The sequence below is a fragment of the Agelaius phoeniceus genome, chromosome 15 (genome assembly GCF_051311805.1).
Source record: "Agelaius phoeniceus isolate bAgePho1 chromosome 15, bAgePho1.hap1, whole genome shotgun sequence".
Taxonomy (NCBI): Eukaryota; Metazoa; Chordata; class Aves; order Passeriformes; family Icteridae; genus Agelaius; species Agelaius phoeniceus.
Genome location: NC_135279.1, coordinates 2,822,259 through 2,847,062, shown reverse-complemented (window position 1 = coordinate 2,847,062; position 24,804 = coordinate 2,822,259). Strand labels below are relative to the sequence as shown.

At 47.5% G+C, this 24,804-nt stretch overlaps 1 long non-coding RNA gene across 1 annotated transcript; it reads right to left on the bottom strand.

Moving 5' to 3' along the window:
• Positions 1-19,697: 19,697 nt before the first annotated feature.
• LOC143695298 (uncharacterized) lies at positions 19,698-20,617 on the bottom strand. The gene is made up of 2 exons (XR_013184407.1): positions 20,566-20,617; positions 19,698-20,291 (listed from the first exon to the last, which is right to left on the bottom strand). It is a non-coding gene; the product is annotated as an uncharacterized LOC143695298 (long non-coding RNA).
• Between the last annotated feature and the right edge of the window lie 4,187 nt (positions 20,618-24,804).

Here is a 24,804-nt window from a genome sequence, read left to right as displayed (position 1 = left end):
AGGCTCAGAACCACTTCCTGAGGCTCAGAACCACTTCCTGAGGCTTGGAACCATTTCCTGATGCTCGGAACCATTTCCTGATGCTCAGAACCATTTCCCAAGGCTCAGAACCATCTCCTGACATTCAAAACCATCTCCTGGTGCTCAGAACCATCTCCTGGTGCTCAGAACCACTTCCTGAGGCTCAGAACCACTTCCTGAGGCTCAGAACCATTTCCATGCTCACTCCCACGACTCACTGGGCGCTCACTGCCATATGACACTGACAGCTGCAACTGCCACTAGCTGCTATCACAGGGCTGTGTGTAATTTAGGAGAACAATTTGCATAATTCCAAAGCCTAAAAATATCCCTGCACAAACAAAATGCATTCTCAGGCTCCTCTCTGACAGACATGGAAATGGCCGCTTCTTGCCCGGCATGTTTTTGTTCTGGGGATCCTCAGCACCTTCTCCTTCATCTGAGGGACATTTTAGGACAGGGAGCAAGGGATGATTACCCCTAACATGCATCACAGGCTTTATGTCAGATAATTAGGAAGGTGCCCTCCACAATAATTAGCTTTCTGGGGCCACTGAGCCCCTGCCTGGAAAGGAGGTGAAGCCTGAAGATGCAGTGAGGCTTTGGCAGGTCCCACCCCAGGGCTCCCCTGTGCACCCCTTCCCTCCCCAGCCCTGCTGATAACGGGGTCAGGTGTGCAGAGCTGCCCACCCCACCCAGTTAAAGAACAGCTCCTGCTCTCCACGTCTCCTTGGTGATGGCAGGGGACGATTTGTCACCTTTTTGGTCCCATGTGTCTTGGTTTGAACAGGCAGGTGTCTGCTTAAGGAAGACAGGAGCTTCCCCTGAAATAGAGATGTAAGCACCCTCTGAATTGTTATAATTTTTGAAATTAAAAGGCTCTCAGGCAAAGGTATGGGAGTAGTAATAACAGTTCTTAACTAGGAAAATTAAAAGTACAAACACAAAAAAACCCAGAAAACCACTGTCAGAGTGAGAGCAGGGGCTGTCCCCTGTGTGTCAGGGGGTGGCACAGCCCCATCCCATGGGGGCTCAGCCCTCCTGCAGTGCCAGCTGTGGCTCTGCTGGAGCAGGGATCCTGCACAAGGGGGGAGTTTTCCTCTGCAGCTCCAAGGCTGCTGGAGATGGGCCTGGGCTCCCTCTGGCAATGCAGGGCAGCAGGAAGCTGCTCCTCTGGGAATGCACTGGGCAAAGGCTGCTGTGCTGTCCCAGCACCTCAGATTGTACCCAGGTAGGAATGCTTGACTCCTCCCCTGGGCGGAGCTTCTCCCCATGGGATGATGGAATTGGATCAGCCATGCAGGGACACTCAGTGGCCATGGACAGAAGATAATTAATAATTAATGGCCCATGAATAGAAGATATCTCTGGAGGGAGGATTGGTTTGTGGAAGAGATAAAGAAAACTGCCCAACGAACAGAGGATAACTGCCCCACCTCTGACAGATGGCAAGTAGAATACACATTTATTTTACAACACAGGACACCAAAGTCCTCATGGGACATAACAACCAGATCAGCACCACAAGGAATTTGGAGCACTGCTAAAATATGTCAGCTAATTACCCAGAGCACCAACATGCCCACGAATCCCAGAGGGACCTTCCTGAGGTCACAGGGGCTTGGAATCACCCACTGCTATGGGCACAGCGCTGGCACAGAAATGGGAATTTGTGTCCAGCAGGGATTTTTTGTTTCCTGCTCACTGGTGATTCTTCCTGGGAGGAAGCTGCACTGATCTCTCTGTGATTTTAGCCTCTGGAGTTTCCTACAGTGAACTCTGCAGCATTGTGAAAGGGATGGCCAAGGAGCAGCAGCAAACCACAGCAACTCTTGCTCTCTTTAACAAGATCATCAAAATAGATGTACTAACTCTCCACAAAGTCTGCAGGCCTTGGGTGTCTTGTACCTCCCAGCTCTTGAGGGCCAGAAGATATGAGGAAAGCCTCTGTGCTGTACTAGCTCACTGTCCTGAGCTGTAAATTATGAACAGGGATAAAACACCACCCAAGCCTCTCTTTTTGATGGATTTGGGCTAGAGTTTGTCTCTGCTTGTTCAGCTAGGCAGAGCCCAGCAGAACATGCACTCAGCCCAATGGGGTCCCACAAAATGAATTTTTAAAAAGCATTTTTCTCAGTGTCCCAGTGACTACTGGAGTTTCACCCAAGGCAAATTGTGGCAGGCTAATATTTTATTGAGATAGCAAATATTTGGCTGTAGACAAAGGAATATTGATCTTTTATTTCCCCAGGTTTAACACTCCCCAGGTTTCTTTGCCTACAGTCTCTTCAGAAACCACTCATTTGCTAAAATCAGAGCTAATTCACCCCAGGAAGTCTGGTGGTGTAGAAGGGAGACACACCTGAAACCAGTGCCTTATTCAGCTCCTCTAGGAAAGACAAAGAGTTTGGCTTCTTTTGAGTTCATCTATTTTACTGTTTCTTCCCTAATAATTTCCATTTACTGGTTTCCAAAGCACAAAAATGTTCTCATCTCCCACCCTCAGCTGCCTTAGGTAAATCTATTGAACTCAATGGATTTCCACAGATGTCAAAAAGCCCTGCAAAGCCAGTCAGGCATTTTAGTGATCGCCCTTCACGCCCTTGATTTGTTTTCTCCCCACTCCTGCCTGTGCTGGAGAAGTTCCATTCATTTTGTACCATCACTGAAAGCCACACCAGTCCAAGCTGCAATTTATTACAAACATTTGTTTTGTGCTGGCACAGCCAGGCTGACTCTCATCCCACTTACACTGGTTTTTCAGCACGTAATGACAGGGATCACAATAACTGCTCCTCATTTACTGGCTTGACATAACACTCAGACCAGTAAAACACCACTGACACTCTGCACTGGTGGCCTGAAAAGTGTGTGACACTGAGCATTTAATATAAAGTTTAATGTGTTCTCCTCCTTCCTCTCCCCCTTTTATAAAGACAGAACTGCCTGGGATGAAACAGCCCAAATCAGCTCTTTTGTTTCACTTCTATCCAATTACACAGGGACAAACCAAGCTGGCACATCCTAAAAATGAGTGAGACCAACAGGTTTTGAGCAGACTTGCTGTGCAGGCACAATTGGTGTGAGACTTTGCAGCAGATCTGGTGCAGAAAGGATGGGTTGAACCCTGTGTGGGTGTGCAGGTGGTTTCTAAAAGCAGCAGTGGCCATCTAAAGCAACCAGGTCGGGATGTCTGCAGCTACTCCCTGCACGAAATGTGGTTGCATTTTTGCTGTTTAGTTTCAGATCAGGTCTCCTGGCTGCCACTTTCCCAGCTCTGACAGCACTGGATGCATCTCTTGCACAAAGGAAGGGTTTTGTTGGGGCAGACAGTGAGAGACTGGTTGTAATCCCTCACAAAAAAAAAAAAATAAATCTCTATCAGTTCAGAAGGGTTGTGAAAGGGAAGGTGTGGTGTTATTTTAAACTCCAGAGAAATCAGCTGTGGGGATGTGGACATTGTGTCTGATCTGTGTGTGCTTTGAACCCCTCCTGGAAGAGAACAGGCCCAAGGTGGTGGCTTTGCTGTGTCTGCTGTTCTCCCCAAATGTGAATTCACTGAAAGAATAAACAGCTGTCAGTCCAAGCTTGCCAAAATTTCCTATGCAGAGTAACACTCTGCAGTTTTTCCAGGGTGCTTTTCTATGAGTAAACATCACAGCTCAAATCATGAGTAAATACAGTGGAGAGAAAGAACGTCAGAATCTGATTTTGCCTTGGCAGGGAATGATTTCACAGCTTTCTCATGCATTGTCTGAATGTACAACTTCTTTCTCCCATTTCCTCTCTAAAAATGAGTGAGTAGGCCAGGAGGGATTTAGTCAAATGGAAATGAGTTTTCTCTAAGCACATTCCCTGTTGAAAACACCCTCAGGTTGTAGAGTGGATGGGTGAGCACCACAATAGACTGATGAGTGTTCAAGGTGAACATGCTCAGAATTTCTTGGCAACTCTACTACTCCTTAATCCTCCTTGGTAGAATTCCTCCCTGCCCCAAAAACCATTTAGGAATCAGGAAAGCAAAGCCATGTTTGGCTGGATCCTGCAGACACCTGACATTCCCAGCTCTGCCCGTGAGAAGGGGAGCAGGACCTTGCCCAGCCTCAGGTGATTCCAGGGCTTGGGGCTGGAGGTGCCAAACTCTTGGACAAGCGAATCCCAGAGTTTCCTTCATCCCAACTCATCCCTGAGCAGCTTTGCCCAGTGAGGGAGTCCCCGAGTTCTGAGTTCAGGGTGAGACTGAGGGGGAATTTCTGCTCAGGGAATGACAGGAGGTCAGGGATGCCCCAGGAAGGGGCCTGGGTTCCTCTGGCTGGAGTCAGAAAGTGCAACAGGCTCCTTTGTGGACATTGTTTTGCAAAGAGCTGTGGAGATGGTGGAGTCTGATAGGGGCCTTCAGACAAAGCACTCCCAAAGAATGAGGATAAATGCACATTTTTAATGAGCTCTAACAAAAGTCTATTGAATGGTTTCTTCAATTCAGTTGTGTTTTGATTATTTCCATTGTTCTTTGTTTCCCCATATGCGGTTGTGATGCATCCAGGAAAAAATCATGAACATTTGCATTGACAGCCATCCAGAATTTCCATTTAAAATGATCCACTTTGTTACAGTAATTAGCCTTGTAAGTGGAACAAAGCACACAACGCTGACAATAGTTGCTAGTGATCACTTCACTTCCTAATCAGGCTGCTCCTTGAAGCATTCTAATTTATTTTACTAATGATTACAGGGCAGATGCTGCACAGATTTGCACCTCTAGGAACTCCAGTGAAATAGAGAAGCAGAAAATCTTGCCTAGTTTGCCTAATCCTAAAGTATCCTGAGTAATTCGAGGGCCAAGCAATTATAAATAACAGACTTTGCTCTCAGAGGTTTATTGATTTCAGATTCGAATTTTCTGACATATCAATTGCTGCGAAGGAGGGGGATCTGGAACTGAAGGGTTTCTGGAGTGGGGGTGCTGGGTGCTGAGCCCTCTCAGATGGCACTGACAATCTTTGAAGGGGAGATGGAAGTTGGAGCAGGTCCTTGCTTTGAGTTCTCCAGAAAAAAAAGCCTCTCACTGTTGGTTCTGCAAAAAAAAAAAAGCACTCAGAAAGGACTAAAAAAAAAAAAAAATTTAAAAAAAAGCAGCTTCCTTAAGAGGAATGGTAACAAGGAGAGGCTGGTGAGGGGCTTAAACTGTTAATCCTGTATCAGAAATAAGCATATTTTTTATTAAAATACAGGTTTGCTTCTCTCAGTGTAATCCTCTAGAGTTCAAACCCCAAGGGAGCATTAATGTCCTTCACCTTTTGTGATTCAAAGCCAGTTCATGCAGTGCCTTCAGCGTGGCCTTTTCCATCCTTAGAGCAGGGATCCATCAGGCAGGCTTTGGCTGCAGTTTGCCTTTTGCAAAAGGGCAAAGTCATCTATTCAGGTGCAACAAATGGGTGTGAGCACAGCCAGGCACACACAGGGAGCAGCATTTCCTTGGCATGACCCTCACCACCACTGCTTCCCTCCAGAGCTCATTAATTTGTTGAGATACCCACAGAAAACTTGTGTTTGGCTGGGCTTGGGGTGAGAGTAGGTTTTGGCTGGGTTTTATTCTGGTTGGAATCCATGAGTTGAATCAGAGTAGTGAGCAAACTGTGCTGAGACCAAACCCTGCTCTTCCCTTCTTGAGATCAAACCCTGCTCTTCTCTTCTCCATGACCAAACCCTGCTCTTCCCTTCTCTGAGACCAAACCCTGCTCTTCCCTTCTCTGAGACCAAACCCTGCTCTTCTCTTCTTGAGACCAAACCCTGCTCTTCCCTTCTCTATGACCAAACCCTGCTCTTCCCTTCTTGAGACCAAACCCTGCTCTTCCCTTCTTGAGATCAAACCCTGCTCTTCCCTTCTCTGAGACCAAACCCTGCTCTTCCCTTCTCCATGACCAAACCCTGCTCTTCCCTTCTCTGAGACCAAACCCTGCTCTTCCCTTCTCTGAGACCAAACCCTGCTCTTCTCTTCTCTGAGACCAAACCCTGCTCTTCCCTTCTCCATGACCAAACCCTGCTCTTCCCTTCTTGAGACCAAACCCTGCTCTTCCCTTCTTGAGATCAAACCCTGCTCTTCCCTTCTTGAGATCAAACCCTGCTCTTCCCTTCTTGAGATCAAACCCTGCTCTTCCCTTCTCCATGACCAAACCCTGCTCTTCCCTTCTCTGAGACCAAACCCTGCTCTTCCCTTCTCCATGACCAAACCCTGCTCTTCTCTTCTCCATGACCAAACCCTGCTCTTCCCTTCTCCATGACCAAACCCTGCTCTTCCCTTCTCCATGACCAAACTCTGCTCTTCTCTTCTTGAGACCAAACCCTGCTCTTCCCTTCTTGAGACCAAACCCTGCTCTTCCCTTCTCCATGACCATGTGTTGTTCAGCTGCCTGGTGTGTTGTGTTTTAAAGTGCACAAAGGGGCCAGGAAGGAATCCAAAAAAGTTACATTTCAGTCAATAAAATAAATAAATTTGAGATCATCAAGCTGAAAATGGAGAATTTTCTGAAACACTGTTTTCTTTTATGCTGCATGATGTGAGTAGTGGAAGAGCTTTCATCCTCCAAAGGCTCGACTCTTTGAGTTGGCCAAGCAAGTCTGTGCTGAGCTGTAGGGGTTCAGGATTTCTCACTCTCTGCTGAGCAGTTCTGGTCACAGATTTGTGCTGTTTGCTTCATTTCTGTCTGGGAGGCAGTAAAAAAGTAGCTTGAGGCTCAGGGTGTCCCTTGGGCTTTGTGCCCAAGAACCAGAATTCTCCTAAACTCCAGCAAACTTCATGGCCAGGAGATTTTCTTTCCTCCAACCCTTTAGGACCTTGCTACTGCTGCCCTTCTCCCCTTTTGCAGTTCCAACCCTTTCTGTGGTGTCACAAACATTTGTGGTGCTTGGAAGAGCTGTGTAGAAGCCAACACGAGTGACACTGGAAGGGGAACCACACACAGACACAATTTTCATGTCTTGTGATTCTTATGATCAGCAAAAAGCAAAGCTCAAGGAGGACAAATGCAGGCAGGAATAACCTGCCCTCAGATTTAAGGAATGATCTTAGATTTCTCCCCCTCTTGTGCTCTGTAGGATGGAGCTGGAGTTGCCATGGGCACAGCACCTCAATCTGCCCTTCCCAGGAGGATCAATGCTTATTTACCCAATAAATATTGGAGATCCTTATTCATCCCATTAATGCATCCAGCAGGGGCTGCAAAATGCACTTTCCTGAGAGCACAAAAACCCCTGTGGGATTTACCAGGGGCTGAAGACTCTTTGAGCATTGAGATGCCTCTGAATGGCAGAATCAGTTACCTGCCAGCCTCCTCCTGGGGAATTTGGGGAGCAGCCTGGGCCAGGTTTCCTGCAGCCACACCAGCAGCAAAGGGACTTTGTGTGCATCAGGCAGAGCTGCCCTTGGTGTGATGAGCTGAGGGATTCAGCCCAGCAGAGCAGGGTTCAGCATTTCCTTCTCTCCCAGCTTCTGCAGGGAGGCAAAAGCTGCAGGATCTCGATGAGACCGAAATATTAATTCTGTGTTATTGCATCAAGTTTGACTAACAAGCCGCATGAATAAATCTGCAGTCTTAGCTTCTGCCAGGGCCAAGTTTCTATGGCAACAACAACCCATCTTATCTTTAGGAATTTCATTAGCAAGGGAGGGAAACGAAACAAAAAAGAAAAAAAAATCCCACCCCAAAATCCCCAAAATCAAGAAAGATTTGTCAAATTAAGAGCAGCATCTCCCTACCCCCCTCCCCTGCATCAATTTTTGGGGAAAGTCTGCTTGGATTTTTTTTTCTCATTTGTAAAGGTGTTTTTTTTTAAATTCACATCACTGCCCAAGACAAAAAAAAAAAAAAAGAAAAAAAAAAAGAAATACAGCAAATGCTTTTGTACCTCGGAGTGTGAGAGGGAGGGATGATAAACATGCAGAGTGGGGAGGGGACATGGCTGTAGCAGAGCACTCAGATTCAGATGAGCCCCAGCACTGCCTCCTCTCCCAAAATCCAGAATTAAGGAAGAGAGCTGGGGATGGGAGACCCTCTGGGGTGTTCACAGTGGAGGTTCCTGGTGGTGGGTGGCATCTGGGCAGTTGTGATGGAGCTTTGTTTGTCTGTGTGTTTGTCTGTGTGTGTGTTCCTGCTCTCAGAGCCCGGGTGCTCGATTTTCCCGACACAGGAATTGAGTTTGTTGGATTTGGAGAGCAGGGCTGGCTGTGTTTTATCATCCTCTCACCTTGGGCTGCCCTAGACCCTAGTGCCAAATAAAATAAACACTGTTTAAAAAGTCGATTGAATCAAATTGTTTCAGGAGGGAAAAAAAAACCACTCCCAAAAGAGGAGGAAGGGATGCAAAGGCTCTGCTGTGGGAATAGCCTGGAAACTCCATGTTCCCACCACCCTCTGCTCAGAGAGGTTCTGCTGGAGCAGCAGGAGGAGGGAGGCAGAGCTGTTGTATTCCCAGTCTGGGGAGTTTGGCTTTGACCCCAGTGAAGAGGTTAAAAAGTGTTGTCCATAAAACAAGGCCCGTGATGGGCTCAGCTTTTCCCTGGATCCCCTGGCAGTTCTGCTGCCTTCCCCAGGCTGCAGAGCTCTGGAGAGGATGAGGATGGGCAATGGCACAGCCAGAAAGCAGCAGAGGGGAGGGGGCACAAAGAAGCCCAGCTGTGGATTTGAGGAGGGGTTTTAGGGCAGGGAATGGTTTGATCCAGTGTTTGCTCTCCCTGTTCACCTGGAGTTAACTCTGCAATTGGAACAGAGCACTCACTGCTGTGGCACTGCAAACAAACAGCAGCAGCCCTCTCTGTTGACTCACAAGTGCAGCAGTTTCATCAGGAAAAAAAAGAAAAAAAAAAGGGAAAAATCCCATATCAGTGATGGGAAACAATGGTTAAGAGAGTGTTCTCCTCCTGTCATCTTTCCCTGCAGCCAGCTGGGAAACCCCCAGGGACTATTACTGCAGGAACACTGCCTGTGATGCCTCTTTTGCCTGTTTTACAGTCAGCCTTTCTGCTGATATCAGAGAAGCAATCTCCCAATTATGTCAGGGTAAGTGGATGGAGAAACAGCTCTGCCACTAACAAACATCCACACTCAGATTATTTCCCCCACTTTGCCTGGAATGGCCAATCAAGATTTTTACAATCACAATACCTGCCAGGCTCCCTGGTGAGTCAAGTAATTCATCCAGCCAGAGACAGTATCACAAAACATAGCTAACACATCAAATCACAACATGGGATTTGTACAGTGAATTACAACTGCTCACACAAGGCTGTTAGTGAACAATCTCCAGCCCAATTTCGTTATTCATGGAAGAAATTTATCAGCAATTCCGAATAACAAATAAATCTAAGAATTTTGTGAGCAGTCCAGAACCAAATCAGGAGCTGGGAAGGGAAGCAGTGTTTGTGGAATAAATTATTTGCTGTGAAATTTGTTGGTTGGTTCTCTCTAGTACACCCTTGGGGACTGCTGGGCTGGTACTTAAAAATCAACTGATGCATATTCCAAAAAGGGAACAGCATTTATTCCTCTCTGGATCAGATGGATGTGAAATGATGGAGGTGAAACAATTCCTGGCTCAGAGTTTGCCCACCAGTGCAGGGATGAGTTCTGGGGGAAGACACCAGCACTCCCTGTTTGATTTGTCTTTCTGGCTGAGTTATGTTTGCCATGGCCACAGGAAAACCCAGGTGGCTCTGGGCAGGATGTCTGCCTTTGGTTTTTGCCATAATTGTAAATTCTCTGCCCTTTTCCTACTCTTCCTGCAGGAAGGTGCTCCTGCCCTGATCATCTGCCAAGTGCTGGATTTCATGCTAAAATATGATTTCACATTTGGCATGATTTGGCTGTGGAGCTCCAAAATTTGAGCTGTACAGGCCTCTTAGCACAGGCAGGGTGGTTTATAATCCCCACTGGAGTCTGCTCTGCAAAAGGGACTTGGATCCACACTTTCCTGATGGTGTAAATGCACTCTGAGAGCTGCAAACAGGCTTTGGGTTCCCAGACAAATCTGCCAGAAGGGAACATTCACTGACAGTGCCTTGCCTGTCCAGTCAAACCCCAACATGCCAAACTGAGGACATCTCCTTGCTTGGTGACAAGGACACATTTGCCTTCAACAGGAGTTGCTGGTGAGAGCTTGGTGTTGCACCATATGGATGCTCAGCCTGTGGTGTGTGAGGAGCCTTTCAGAGATTATTATTACATCATTATTATTAAAAATAAGAAATTATTTCATGGCCACAGTGCAGTGTTGGGCCAAAGAACAGAAATTCACTATAGTGGATTATGGCCCAAATCCTGAGCAAGCTGGGCTGGTGGAAGGTGTTTCTCCCCATGGCAGGGAGGAGGAATCTTTAAGGTCCCTTCCACCCCAACCTATTCTGCTGTTCTGAGGTGAAACCATCCCAGCTCTGTTGTTCTGAGGTGAAACCATCCTGGCTCTGAGAGGGATGCAGGGGATGGTTCGAGTTTTAGATTTTTATTGAGAAATCAAATCTCCTCTGTACCCTCAATTCCTGATTCCTCCTTGCTCCCTGATTCACCCTAATTAGGATTTGGCAGATCCTGTGCCAAATGCCCAGAGAGCCCTGAGGAGCTGCAGTGCCTGGCACTCCAGAGCTGCTTTCCTCAGTGCCCTCAGCACCATCCTGGTGCCATCTCCAGGAGTTTCCTATGCCCACCGAGGAGAAAAAATTAACATTAATTAATTAGAGAACTTGGATCAGGGGCTCAGACCCACCCTGCATTTCAGCACCACGGAGTGCAGGGCACAGGAGGAGCAGGAGGATGTTTCCCATTAGAGAAAGTGCTTTCCATTGTCAGGGCAGACACTCCCTCATTGTCTGCATGCCCACTGGGCATTTTTGCAGAATTCTCTTCTCCAGATGAGTCCTGAGTTCTTGTGATTGCCATAAACCACCCACTCTTGCAGCAGCTTCCTGGGGGGAGCTCAGGCTGGAGGGAATCCATGCATTTTCCAAGGCTCTGCTGTTCATATTTGGATTTGAACAAATCTTGTTAGAAATAGGCTCAGACCCCGCCGAAGCAGGAATTTCACAGGTTTGGTGTTTTCTTTGTACAGAATCCCAGAATAGTTTGGGTTGGAGAGGACCTCAAAGATCATCTTGTTTCACCCTGCCACGGCAGGGACACCTTCCACTACCCCAGGCTGCTCCAAACGCTGTCCAGCCTGGCCTTGGGCACTGCCAGGGATGGAGCAGCCACAGCTTCTCTGTGCCAGCGCCCTCAGCGCCCTCACAGGCAGGAATTTTTTCTCTTTTTTCTGTTTTTCATATCAGTAGAGAACATTCCTTAGGCTTTTTTCCATTAAAGCTGACACTGCCACTGTCTCACTGTGGAGCTGTCAAACAAAACTTCTCCTTTTCCCTGTCCATGGCCATCTTCTGCCCTTTCTCATTCCCTGTGCTCACTTCCCTTGGCTATTTATGTTTGCAGGGTTCAACTCCCTAATCAGCATCTCTGTTGCCTCTTTCTTGTTGTAATGATTATTATATTTGTAATGATTATTATATTTGTAATTATTATTAGAGACTCAAGAGCAATCTCCACGTTCTGTGTGAGGTATAAAGGTGAAAAAAACCCATCTGTGCCTCAAAGACTCTGTAGCCACTGAATGAAAAGGTGACATGATCAGGGAGGAGATTTAGCTGAGCTCTGCACAGTGTTAAACTAAGCACCATTTTATGGCTCTCTTTAAAAATATTATAAGGCAACTAGGAAAAAATTAAAGAAAGAAATGTTGCCCTTGTTTGCTTCATTCTCTCCCCTCCTCCCTGGGTTTCAAACATCACTCAGAACAAGCTTCTATTATTAGGCAAAACTCCCTGTGATCCTTCAGGAGGCATTTCCCCCTTTTCTGTAAGAAAGGAGGGAGAATGATGGCAGGAACATAATTATGAGCACTCTCAACCAAACCTGGCCTGGCTGATTTGCACTCAGCCCCTCTGATGGGAAGAAGTGAACAGTGCTCTTGAGCTGTAATTATTATTATCAGTCACTCTTCACGGTGACAACAAATAATTATTTTTAAAAGGCATGAAAACAGCATTAACCCTTTCCTCAGTCATCCCCTCTCTGACATGGCTGGTGCTGCACTTCTGGGCTGTGGAGCTGCTGTTTCAGTTGGTTTTCTCCCATTAAAACATCCTGGGTTGCTCTGAGAGGACAATTTTCAGCAGGGAGTGGTGATTTGGAGGCCTGCAGCTTGCCAAGGGTGGTTGGGCAGAGCCCAGCTTTCAGGAGTTTGCTCAAAAGGGTTTTATTTTAGCAATCATGCCTTTTGCAGGTGCTTCAGAAATGGGTCTCAGTTTCAGGTGATGCCCTTGGCTTCAGAGTGAATTGATTGATTGAAATTTCGACAGAGGCTTCAGAGAGAAAAGATTTATTGAGTCTTCAACAAAAATTTAGTTTCAGGAACCAACTATGCCCTGTCTTAGATTCAGCCAGTCTCACGTGGGGCAGGAGCTGTGGCAGTGCCACCAGGAGCATGGCCAGGGATCCTGAATCCAGCATTGCTCCAGCTCCCTCCTCTGCACCCCAAACCCCTCAGTCCTGCCCTGCCATGTCCAGCCCTGAAATGTCCCTGTCCCCACCTGGAGGAGCCTGGGCAGGTCCTTCTGCTCTCCTGGGACACTGAGCCAGCTGGAGAACAGTGGACACACAAAGGGTGGAGGGAGCAGGCAGGAGTGGGGAGCCCCCAGCCCTGAGGGAAGCCCCCAGCCCTGAGGGAAGCCCCAGCCCTATGGAAGCCCCCAGCTCTGAGGGGAGCCCCCAGCCCTGAGGGGAGCCCCCAGGCCTATGGGGAGCCCCCAGGCCTATGGGGAGCCCCAGCCCTGAGGGAAGCCCCAGCCCTGAGGGAAGCCCCAGCCCTATGGGAGCCCCCAGCCCTATGGGAGCCCCCAGCCCTGAGGGGAGCCCCCAGCCCTGAGGGGAACCCCAGCCCTATGGGGAGCCCCCAGCCCTGCAGGGAGCCCCCAGCCCTGAGGGGAGCCCCCAGCCCTGAGGGAAGCCCCAGCCCTGAGGGGAGCCCCCAGCCCTGCAGGCAGCACTCCCCGTGTGCCACGGCAGGGTTAAACCTTGCCCTGGAGCCTTGGGTTCATTTTCAGCTCTGCTTGTGCATCTGGTGCGCTCTGAGCCAGGCACAGATGGAGCTGGATGGTAGGGGGGGCTGTAGCCCCTCTTTTGGGATCTCTCAGTGCTGCCTGCAGCTCTCACTCATCCCCCGAGGCTGGGGCTGCTGCTGCCCTCTCAGGTGGGTGCAGCTCGGCCCTGGCACCCCAGAGTTTCCCAGGTCAGTGTTTGTTTGGGGCAGAATGAGGGATGCAGGATCACAGACACACAGATCTTACAGCCTGAAAGATCCCACAAGCTTTAACACCAGGCACGAATCCATCAGGGCTGTCTGAGCAGACAAGGCAACAGGACAGGGAGGAATCTCCAGCCTCAGCTGCATCCCTACAGGAGCCTTCATCATCCCTTGTCATCCTCATCCCCTCCTGACCATGCAGTGCAGCCTGGCAGCTCCCCTTGGGCTCTGTCACCCCCAGGAACCCCCTGACAGCTCAGGGGTGCCAGGGCCAAACCTCCCAGGAGGGGACAGAGAGGGGGAAGAGGCCAGCCAGCAACAAGAACAGGATTTTTAACGAGTGCAATATGTGAGCAGGGTCTGTAGGAAATCTGTTTGCAATCATCCTGCTCCAAAGACAAATGACAGGCTGTTTCCCAGGCACAAACCTCTGCCTTCCTTCTCCAGAATGCCAAGACAATTATTTGTGGCATTATTATTATTATTATTATTTTTTCTCCCTGGCTTGCTTCCCTCCTCTCCAAGGGTCTCCCACACACGTGGAAACCCCAGGCACTGACAGTGGCAGGAGTTAATAAAGGCAGTGCTCACTAGGAAATATCAGCAAGCTGCAAGGCAGGGAGGAGAGCAGGGCCTCCCCACTGCTCAGCAGGGCTTTGGTTCAGGCTGGAGCTGGAGGAGGAGGGGCAGGGACATTTGCAGTCCCCTGTTACACTGCCCTGCTTTGTTGTACATCCCCAGGGCTCCCCACACACACTGCAAGGTGCTGACAAGGGGGTATCAGAGCTGACATGTTGAGGAGAAAAAGATGAGCAAGAGAGAGCCAAACAGGCATTTAATTTTCTGAGTGGCTGCTCTTCATCTGGCTGTGCACAGCTCTGAGTGCAGCAGCTTTGCTCCCCTATCAGAGCCCAGGTCAGGGCTGGGTCCTCCTCTCACCACCCTGAACGTTCGGACCTGGAATTCAGCTGCCTGAAATTTGCTGCTCCTGGAGAAATTTGCTGCTCCTGTGAGGGGTGAAAAGCTGGGCACTGCAGAGGCAGGGGAGGGTGAATTCACCTTCCAGGCGTCCCTGAGTGCCCCACACCAAGGGAAGGTGGGCTCACACCCCTCTGTGGGCATCTCTGGACACCAGCAGCAGCCTTGTCTTGCCTGTGCTGTCTCCTTTTCCCTCCTGATCAATCCACAGCCACCCAGGGCTGGTAAATCAGAGCTGTGCAGGGATGCAGGGTTTGCTCTCCTCCTTTGAGCAGAGCTGTGTACCAGGGCTGAGATCAAAGCCAGCTGCAGTCACTGCAGCATTCCCTCCTCCCTGCCTCCTTTTCCACCTCTAAATGTTCATTTAAGCACTGAGTGTGTGCACAAAGGGAGACAAAAGCTTTTAACCTGTAATATCCCGAGAATGAGAGCTGTCAACACTGTTCAGGAAAGGAAAAAAAAAAAAAAAGCATATATTTATACATATATATACACACATATATATATATATATGCATCCATATATATACACACATAAATATATACATATGTGTATATCCATATATATACATATATACATATATATATGCACACACACATATATACACATATACATATATACATATACATAAATATACATAAATATATAAATATATAAATATATAAATATATATAAAAGATATTTAAATATAAATAAAAAATATATAAAATATATATATAAAATAGATATATAAAAAAAGAAAAAAAATATATATATATGGAGTTGCACCTGAGACACAGCTCTGAAAGCAACCCCCAAATGATGGGATTGGATTGGAGTAGTGGGGTGGGATAAAGCAAGGGGATGGCAGGACAGACCCCCAGATAAATGGATAAAGCAGGCTCTGTGCCTCCAGCTGCAGCCAGGCAATTAACTCTCAGAGAAAGAAAAAGCAGCAATTCCAATTGCCTCGGAGAATGGAAGTTTCTGTCAATAGGAAGAGCTGATTGTGGCATTCTGGGAAGCACAGGGAGCTCTGGCAGGGGTTCCTCACCTGCTCCAGGACAGCCCAGCTCCCTGTCCTGAGGTGCTCAGCTGGGCATCCCCAGCTCTTCCCAAATGGGTTGGCATGGCCCATCTGGGATTGCCAGGATTTCAAAGGAATGTAATCTCCTCCTTGTCACAGCCCTCCTGGAGGGGATGGGGATGCTCTAAGACCTGACCACAGGTGACACCAGAGAAGCAGCTGGTGCCTGGCCACTTAAAATGGGATTCTAACCCTTGCAAAAAAAACCTGGATTAGGCATTTGAGGGGGTCTGCAGTCAACATCATCTGTTGATTTGGGATTTTAGGGTGTTTTTGCACGTCACCACAAAGAAATATCTCCTCTGCATTTAGTTTTTGACAGCAGAACCTCCCTGCCCACCTCACAGACTGCAGAGAGGGTCTGTTCTCACCCTCATCCCAGTGAAAATAACAGGGCTGCTTGCAAGAAAAGCCTTTGAGCTCTGTGATTTCACCCATTTGCAATGCAAGGAACCCGTGGGTATCTCAGATGAAGCCTTAACCCCAAATAAATCCGATTGTTTCTTCCCCCAAATTACTGGTTTACACAGAGGAAGGGAAAATTTACATGTAGAGAAAAAATAGGAGCAGGTTATTGGGGGTGGGAGGGAGAAGGGAAGGCAAGCTAGGCACGGAGCAGGCCAGCTATTTTTCCTCCTTTCTTTCACAAATCCCTGCCAATATGCTCGCTGTGCCATCTGGCACCCGTGATAAATTTGCCTGTGTGTAATTGCAAGCTGCAGAGAATTTCAGAGGGCTTGGAAATTTCTCTGTCTAGGTCCTTGTGTAGCCATTATCATTTTAATCGTTGAATACAGGAAAGGGAAATTTTCTCCTGCTCTCCTGAAATGCAAAAAGCTCCTCAGTCACTCCCTGTCCTCCTCACTGCAGTTTGTTCCATTTCAGCTGCAAAGCCAAGGTGATGCTTGTTCCCCCCACCATCCTCCATGAATATTTCATGTAATTTCAAAACTATAATTTTAGTGAGACAGAGAACATAACATTAATCCATTTCTAAACAAATTCCCCACCATTACAATTCCCCATTTGTAAATGAGGTGAGAATTTTAAACTTTGAATTTACATTTCAACTTTTCTCCCTTTCTTTTGCTCCGTGTTTTCTTTCCCCATTTCATTTTGAGTGATGAACCTTCATCAAGCAGCTCCACTCCTATTTCTAACTATTTAAGCTGCTTTCTGCTATTCATGTATTCTTTTTGCATTTCTGGCACACGAGACTTTCTTCCCTCAGTGAAGTAAAGCAGAAGCAGAGAACAGGGATTCAAAGGAGGCCTCACCAAATCCTTTTCCATATGGATGCTTGCTGAGATGTTTTTCCTTCCTAGAATTTACCCAGATGAAAGATAAAGATTTTATCAATCATTAGGTCAGGTGAAGGAGGCAGATGGGATGCAGTTTAGGGATTTTTGTGCCCTGGAGAAGATTTAGGGATTTTTGTGCCCCTCACAAAGCTCTTCTGGGGATGCTCCATTTCTCAGTGTCTGGCCTCAATCCCCCTCTTGTTTTTCTCTCTCCAGCCCACAGTGTTTGTGCTCTTGGGGCTGAGATTTGGATCATCTGTCCTTGGTGCCCAGCTGGAGCAGGAATTGTTTTGTCTCCCTGCTCTGTGCACAGAGCTCAGCATCCCACAATATGAAGCCCAGATCCACACACCAAAGCAGAGCAGAATCTGAAAATATAAAAGCTAAACCCTGAGGCACCAGTGCCACAAACCCTGTGCCACCAGCAGGTCACAGCCTCTGCCTGCCTGGGCTCACCTGGCTGCTCTTTGGGCTATTCCAGCAAAGATGAGCTCATTTAAATAGCAGATCCCAGCTAAATTAATGTGTTTTAATTGAAGGTCATTAAGCAGTGACCACACCAGCAGCTCAGCCACAGCCAAGGGGCAGTGGGGAGCAGGTGGCAGATGGTGGGGACACTTTCCAGCCTCCACAGAAGGAGACCTGTGTCCAACTGGGTCAGTCCCAGCTGCTCAGGGAGGTGCTTCAGATCCAGGGCTGCTCTTATTCAAACCCTTCCCTCAAAATCTGACTGCATCAACCCTTTCCTGCTTTCTCAGTGTTCATGTGCAGAAAAACAAACTCTAAACAAAAGCGTTCTTTTGAAAGCCTTCCTGCAACATGGTTTTGGTGCTGAGGAGGAAAACAAAACACCTGGGAAGGAGGGAGGGTTGGATTTTCCAGGGAAGCCAAGTGAGGCTTGGAGAAGATGAGGGGGGAAAGAGAGAGGAAAAGGAGTGAGAATTGTGTGAGGTGCACAGTGCAAAGGGCTGTGGCCCTGGGCAGTGCAGGGAGCTCCCATTCCTGGGCTGCCCCTGTGGGATTGTTTGAAGCTTCTCCCCTGCTCCTGATCTCTCCCAGCAAAGCCTGAGCCTGGGGGAACACTCAGGAATCACCACTCAGCCTTGTGGGGGAAAAATCAGCATCTAGCTCAAACAATGTCACTGTCTCCCTGCTGAGAAAACAGCCACAGAAGTCAGGGATGGTTTAAGAGCCTCCTTCCTCACAAGTTCCCAACCATCAAATTTCAAGGGTTGCTCCTTTGATCTCAGAAGCACCAGAAAGATGGTTTTCTTTCCTTTTTTTGCCTTCCTTTCCACATTTTTATTTAAATTTCACCAGCATGCTGTGGCTCAGTACCTGATGCTGCACAGCCCAGAAGAGTTCTGCTGCTCTGGTTAGGGTTTGTGTCCTGTCCCTAATTATTTGGGTCTTGGAGAAAAGGGAAGGGAAAGGAAAGATGGGAAGGAAGTTTGAGCAGTAAGTGAAAAGGAGAAAGCTCAGAGGGGAAGAAAATAAAATGGTACAGTTTGTAATTGTTTTTGTTCTTCAATCACTCAGGAAATAAATTGCTGTAGGGGAAAAAAAAAAAGTGAAAAAATTGTCTTTGAACCTCCAAAGCAGAAGCAAGCCAATAAAGGCACTGGATTGCTTTGAAAGGCAGCCCCCTCTCCTCAGCCTGTTTCCACTCCTTCTCATTAGTTCAGATAACTCTCAGAACACTAATTCATCAGGCTCTTCCAGGATTATTTCCCTTCAAACAGCTGCTGGGAAAATAGAAATAATCTCCCTGTGGCTGGTGGAGCCCAGGATTGCAGGTGCCACCAAACACCTCCCTGGGCAGTGCCAGGGCCCAGCCCTGGGGGTGCCTGATGTGCAGAACAGGGGGAATGAGGGCAGGAAACCTGGCTTGGGCTCAGCTTTGTGCCTGGGATTGATTTCATTCCTAACTGAGATTTCAGGGACAATCCCTCCCTGGCTGAGAGCGAGGAAGGCTCTGGGAAGGGCTCCTGGAGGGGGAGCTTTGAATGGATCCTAAGCAATGGGGGGGTTCCCTTTTTCCCTTTTTCCTCTTTGAATGGATCCTAAGCAATGGGGGGGGTTCCCATTTTCCTTTTTTCCTCTTTGAATGGATCCTAAGCAATGCGGGGGGTTCCCTTTTTCCTTTTTTCCTTATTAAATGGATCCTAAGCAATGGGGGGGTTCCCTTTTTCCCTTTTTCCTCTTTGAATGGATCCTAAGCAATGGGGGAGTTCCCTTTTTCCTTTTTTCCTTATTAAATGGATCCTAAGCAATGGGGGGGTTCCCTTTTTCCTTTTTTCCTCTTTAAATGGATCCTAAGCAATGGGGGGGGTTCCCTTTTTCCCTTTTTCCTCATTAAATGGATCCTAAGCAATGGGGGGGTTCCCTTTTTCCCTTTTTCCTCTTTGAATGGATCCTAAGCAATGGGGGCGTTCCCTTTTTCCCTTTTTCCTCTTTAAATGGATCCTAAGCAATGGGGGCGTTCCCTTTTTCCTTTTTTCCTCTTTGAATGGATCCTAAGCAATGGGGGGGTTCCCTTTTTCCCTTTTTCCTCTTTGAATGGATCCTAAGCAATGGGGGCGTTCCCTTTTTCCTCTTTAAATGGATCCTAAGCAATGGGGGGGTTCCCTTTTTCCTTTTTTCCTCTTTGAACAGCATCTCAGGAGCTGTGAGTGCATTTTGCTCCCTGGGAATGGCCATTTCCCAAGGCTCCTTGTGGATCCCCTGAGGAGCAGGGGAGGTCACTTGGGCTGTGCTCACCTCCCACCTGGGGACCTCACTCAATGCAAAACAGGGAAAAGTGGGGATGTAAAACGTCCCTTTTAAAGCCTTTTTCTTTCTCTTCTGAACCTGAAAACTGAGTCAAAGAGGCTTTTTGGTAACCCAGCACAGAGCAATGAGAGTGACGGGAAGTGCAGTGGGTTTCTCACCTCACATGACTGCATCACGTTTCATGGGAAGAAAAGGGGCAGAGAAAACCATAAGGAAACTCCATTTTCTTGTAGTTTATTGCTGGTCTGTAGAGAAACCCTCAATCCTGGCAGCAACACAGAAGAAATGAGGTGATTTATGTATTTATATATGAAATTAAGTGCTTTGTTCCATGGGTATTTCTAATTCAAGGGGACCACATTGGGTCCAGCCTTGGTTTTCCTCAGCCAGGCTCTGCCTGCCTCAGCTCCACCACCCGTGGAAGAAAAGCAGAGGGGAAAACACAACGTTGTGAGCTAGCAGAGGTGTGGATAAGGCCCTTGGGTCAGGAAAATTGCTGCTCATGGATTTCCTCTTGCACCTGCTGGGTTCCCCATGTGCAGGAACCCCTCTGGTGGCACAGGTGGCTCAGGACAAGGGATAAAATCAGTCTTGTGTTCCATGGGGGGTGGCAATCATTCCTCTGCAGCTCTTTCACTCCTCCACCCCCTTTTCTTGCCTTCTCCCTGGTGAGATCATCCAAGCCCAGGCCACATGGAAAGATCTCGTGGCTGTGCCAATGCCAGGAGCTTTTTCTGCCACACTTGCCAGCCCTTCACGGCCTTGCTGGTGCTCCTGTGCATTCTGTGAAGATGTTTCCAGCTCTTTTCTGGCTGCAAAGACAAATTATCACACCAGACAAATTATCAAGGATCCAAAATAGCACAAAAGGTGACACTTGATATTCATTAGCCAGCCAGATATTTCATCATGATCCCACACATCTTCTACCTATTTAAGGAAGCAGAAACACACATGTTCATATTTCCAGGCTTTTCTGGTCATAACCCAACGACCAGAGCATCCAGGAACTGGAATATCTCCCTTCTCCCTCCCTTCCAGTGTCCATTGATCCCCCCTCTTCCCAAAAAGATAAAAATAACCCACCATGTGAGCTGCAATTTGCTGTGAGCTTTCCAGCAGCTCTGGGATGTGTGGAAGGCAGCCAGGTAGCCTAGCAACAGGGTGCAGCTATTTGAGGCTGGTCCAGACAAAAAGGAGAGGAGGATTGATTTTCCTGGGGGTGTGGGCATCAGGACAGGCAGAGCTCTCTCCATCCATGCCCAAAAATCAGGGTTTGCCCAGGGGTGCTGCTGTGTTTCTGTCTCCATCCTGCTGTCAGGGATTTTCAGCTCCTTCTCATGAATTTTGGGGTGCTGATGTGCCACTGGAACTGGAGGGGTGGGGAGCAACGCCTGAAAGGTGTCAGAGCTGGGGAGGAGAGGGTTACAGGGACAGGAAAGTGTCTGTGCTGTCACAGCGCCTCCTCCTTGGTCCCTGAATGCTCTGTGTCCCTTTGTCTCTCATCCCATCCCTCACACACACACAAAGATTCAGGGCTGACCAGCAGGAACTCCTCACAGGATGGAAAAAAATCCATGGAAGCCTCGGTGGTGCTTCCTCCTTGCCTGGCTCCCCGGTGGGGCTGCTCTTGCAGCTCCTCCCTGCCCCTCCTGGCACTCCCAATGCTCCGTTCTTCCAGCCGGGGCAGGTGTAGCCATGATATTTCCTGAAAAATCCCTTTACCAGGATTTTTCTCCTGAGAGGCCTCAGAGGAAAAGAAAAATAATTATCTGCTGCTGTGGAATGCAACAGGTGCATCTTCGATTGGACTCATGTGGTTGTTTCTAATTAATGGCCAATCACAGCCCAGCTGTCTCGGACTCTCTGAGAGTCAGGAGCTTTTGTTATCATTCCATTCCTTTCCTTTCAGGCCTTCTGATGAAATCCTTTCTTCTATTCTGCTACATCTCCACTAAAGGAGCCTCTTCCCTCCTGTCCTTGCTGTGCCCAGTTTTACTCTCATCTCAGTGCACATCTATGACCAGCCTGTGAATGGGTCTAAAATAAAAATGCCAGGAGGAGTCCATGGGTGAGGTACAGGTGGCTGATTCCCTAATGCCAGTGAAATTAATAACCCTCCCCATCAGCAGGGCACTCTGGAGCTGGATCCCAGTGGACAGCATGAGGAGTCTTTTAAATGATCCATGCACTCCCCTGGCACCGGTCTGCAAAGATGAGCATTTCATTCCCCTCATTTCTCTGGGTTTCCCTCCAAGTTTCTCTGGATGTGTTTGCAGGCAGCTCTCATCTGTACTCTGGTACTCTGAGATGTTCCTCAGCCCAGAGAGGAGAATTTGAAGCAGGTTTATTTTTGTGTGAGCAGCTTCAGCCCAAATCTCTCAGTGCAGGCTGCTGCTTCAGAGATAACTACAAAGTGCAGCTGGGTAAATGGTAAATCTCTTTTCTCCACATGGCTGTTACCACAGCAGAGCAGGTCCTTGTGGACAGGTGACATGCCCTGGGACAAGGGAGTGACACAGAGACTCAGCACTCACCTCCCTTTGCCTCCTCACCTCCTCCTCTCTGCCGCTGCTGGATAAAAATGCTGCAGTTCTGCACATAAATACCCAGTGCTGTGCCCTCCTCTTGTGAGCAACCCTCTGAGCAGGCAAACTCACCTCTCCTGACCTGTGGGATGGCCTCACATCTTTCATAAGAGCCCAAAACCAAAAAAAAAAAAAAAAAAAAAAGCACTGAAGCAAACAACCCTTCAATCTGTTTCACCCTGATTTCACATCAGATTTTAGCTCTGAAATGTCATCAAGTTAAGCATATAATGGTAAAACCAGGTCCCAAGGCAGCAAAGCATTTAAGCATGAGCTCTCATTTAGGCATCTGAGGAATCTCACTGGCTGTGTGCAGAAATAGAGTTTTGGTGAGGAAAACCTGCATTGTTCTTGGAGTTGGTGGCCCAAAATGTTCCTGTGTAAACCAGTCAGGGTAATTCAGGGATAAATCATCACCTTCAAACCTTTATAGGGGGAATAATTCAAGTTTATGACTGGAATAGCACTTTGCTCCTGCCAATAGGTTTGAAAGTGCCCAAAATCCAGGAGTTTTATCTTTTCATTCTTTGTGCCAACACCAACACTCAGAATTGTCCCCTCCACATGTCCCTGCTGGCTGTTCCATTCTGCTGCAGCACATCCCTGAGTCCATTTGCACCTTGATTCCCAGGGGATGGAGCCTGAGATGCATTTCATGCTTTGTCTTTTCACGCTTTGCCTTTTCCATGTTTCTGGCTCTGTCTGCAGAGTCCCTGCAAGGCTGGCCTGGCATTGGCTCCACTCAATGAAGATTTGGAGGCTCTCTGCCTCAGTTCCCGCCCCAAAAAGGATGACAGAGCTGCCTGGGTGACCCAGGGGGGTTTTCCTGAGCATTTCAGGGCCATTTCCATAATTCACTTTTGACTCATTGCTGCTTTTGCAGTGGATTTTCCTCCTTTGGGTGGTGTATTTCTGTCTTGGATTGAACAGCCAGGTGTCTGCTAAGGAAGGCAGGAGCCCCCCTTGAAATGGAGAATGTGAACCCCCTCCCTCTGAATTGTTATCATTTTGAAATTAAGGGGAGTTCTCAGGCAAAGATATGGGAGCAGGAATAACAGTTCTTTATTAGGGAATAAAATTAAAATAAAATAAAATAAAATAAAATAAATAAAATAAAATAAAATAAATAAAATTAAAATTAAATAAAAAAAAATAAAATAAAATAAAATAAAATAAATAAAAAATAAAAAATAATAAAAAAAATAAAATAAAATAAAATAAAATAAAATAAAATAAAATAAAATAAAATAAAATAATAAAACCCCCAGTGGTTCCTCCATCCCAGCCCCTGGGAGGACTCTGGGCTCTGGCAGAGCCTCAGCAGCCCCAGAGCTCCTGTCCTCAGCTCACCCCAGCACCAAGGGAGCTCCCCTGGGGGGGTTTGACATCCCCCTGCCACCTCCACCAGGCAGATTTGTGCTTGCTGAGCCCTTTGGAGCAGCTCTGCTCCCCCCTGCTCCTGTCTGAGCCCCGTGGCCACCTCAGGTCCCTGTCACACATTGGCCACCAGCTACAAACAGAGGCACCAGCTTTGCTTCTCTGGCAGGGATGAATGTGCTTCCAGGAAAATGTCAAATCCACGAGCTGCTCCCTTTGTTCTGCTCCACTTCATGAACACGTGGTTTTGCAGGGTTTTATATTAAAAAAAAAAAAAACAACCAAAACCAAACAACTAAGAAATTTAAAAAAAAATAAAAAACCCACCAAAACCCAAACAAGAAAGATAAAAAAAAAACCAAACAAACCCCCCCCCAAAAAAGAGAAAAAAACCAAAGTAAAACCCAAAAAAAGCCCCAAAAAACCGAACCAACCAAACCAAAAAAGCAAAAAAAAAAAAAAAAAAACAACCAAAAAAGTCAAATCAAAAAAAGAGAAAAAACCCCCAAACTAAAACAAACAAAAAAACCCCAAAAAACCAAAAAAAAAAACAAAAAAAAAATGCTCCCCCAAAAAAACCCCAAACAAAAGAAAACCAAAAAACAAAATAACAAACCAGCAGGGGAGGTGGAGGAAAAGAGGCAAAGAGGCAGATTGCTCTGCTGTTGCCTGGAATTATCTCTCCTCGACTTTCTGGAGGGTGGAGTGGAGGCAGCAGTGGATTCTGTGGCTGGTGCAGCCCTCAGCCTGCCTGAGTCAGATGTTAATAATTATTTAGCAGTTGAGTGTGCAGAGAAAGGAGTTGGGGGGGAGATTGAATTTACATGCATCACTACAGCGGCCTTTAAAAGTCTTAGCATGAAAAATGCATGGCTGCCCATGCATTATTTATTCAGCAATGAATAGAATTTCCCCCAGATCACACTGGCAGGTCAAGACTGACAAATTTGGCAGGATGGAGCCCCTGTGTGTGCCAGCCCAGCAGCAGGCAAGGAGGGAATGGGGCTTCAGGAGGAAACTGCTGCAAAAACCTGGCTGGGGAAGGACAGGCAGGGTTTATCCCAACCAGCACTCCCTTGCCAGCCTGTGTTTAGCAGGAAGGAGTTTTGCTTTTCCTTTGATTCCCATTGTATCCCTCCCTTTTTCCACCATGAAAAGCCTTTTACTGCTGAGTACCTGTGGCAGGATCTCGTTGTCTGATCCATTTGTTTCAGCTTTTCTTGTGCTCGCTCTGTCGCCAGCTCGAGCGCAACCTTGGGGCTCTAGGCTGACAAATGCCCCCCCCAAACTCTCTCCAACTCTCTCGTTTTGCCTTGCCAATTGTAATTCCTGTTTGAAATTAATTTTGTGCAGTCTCTAG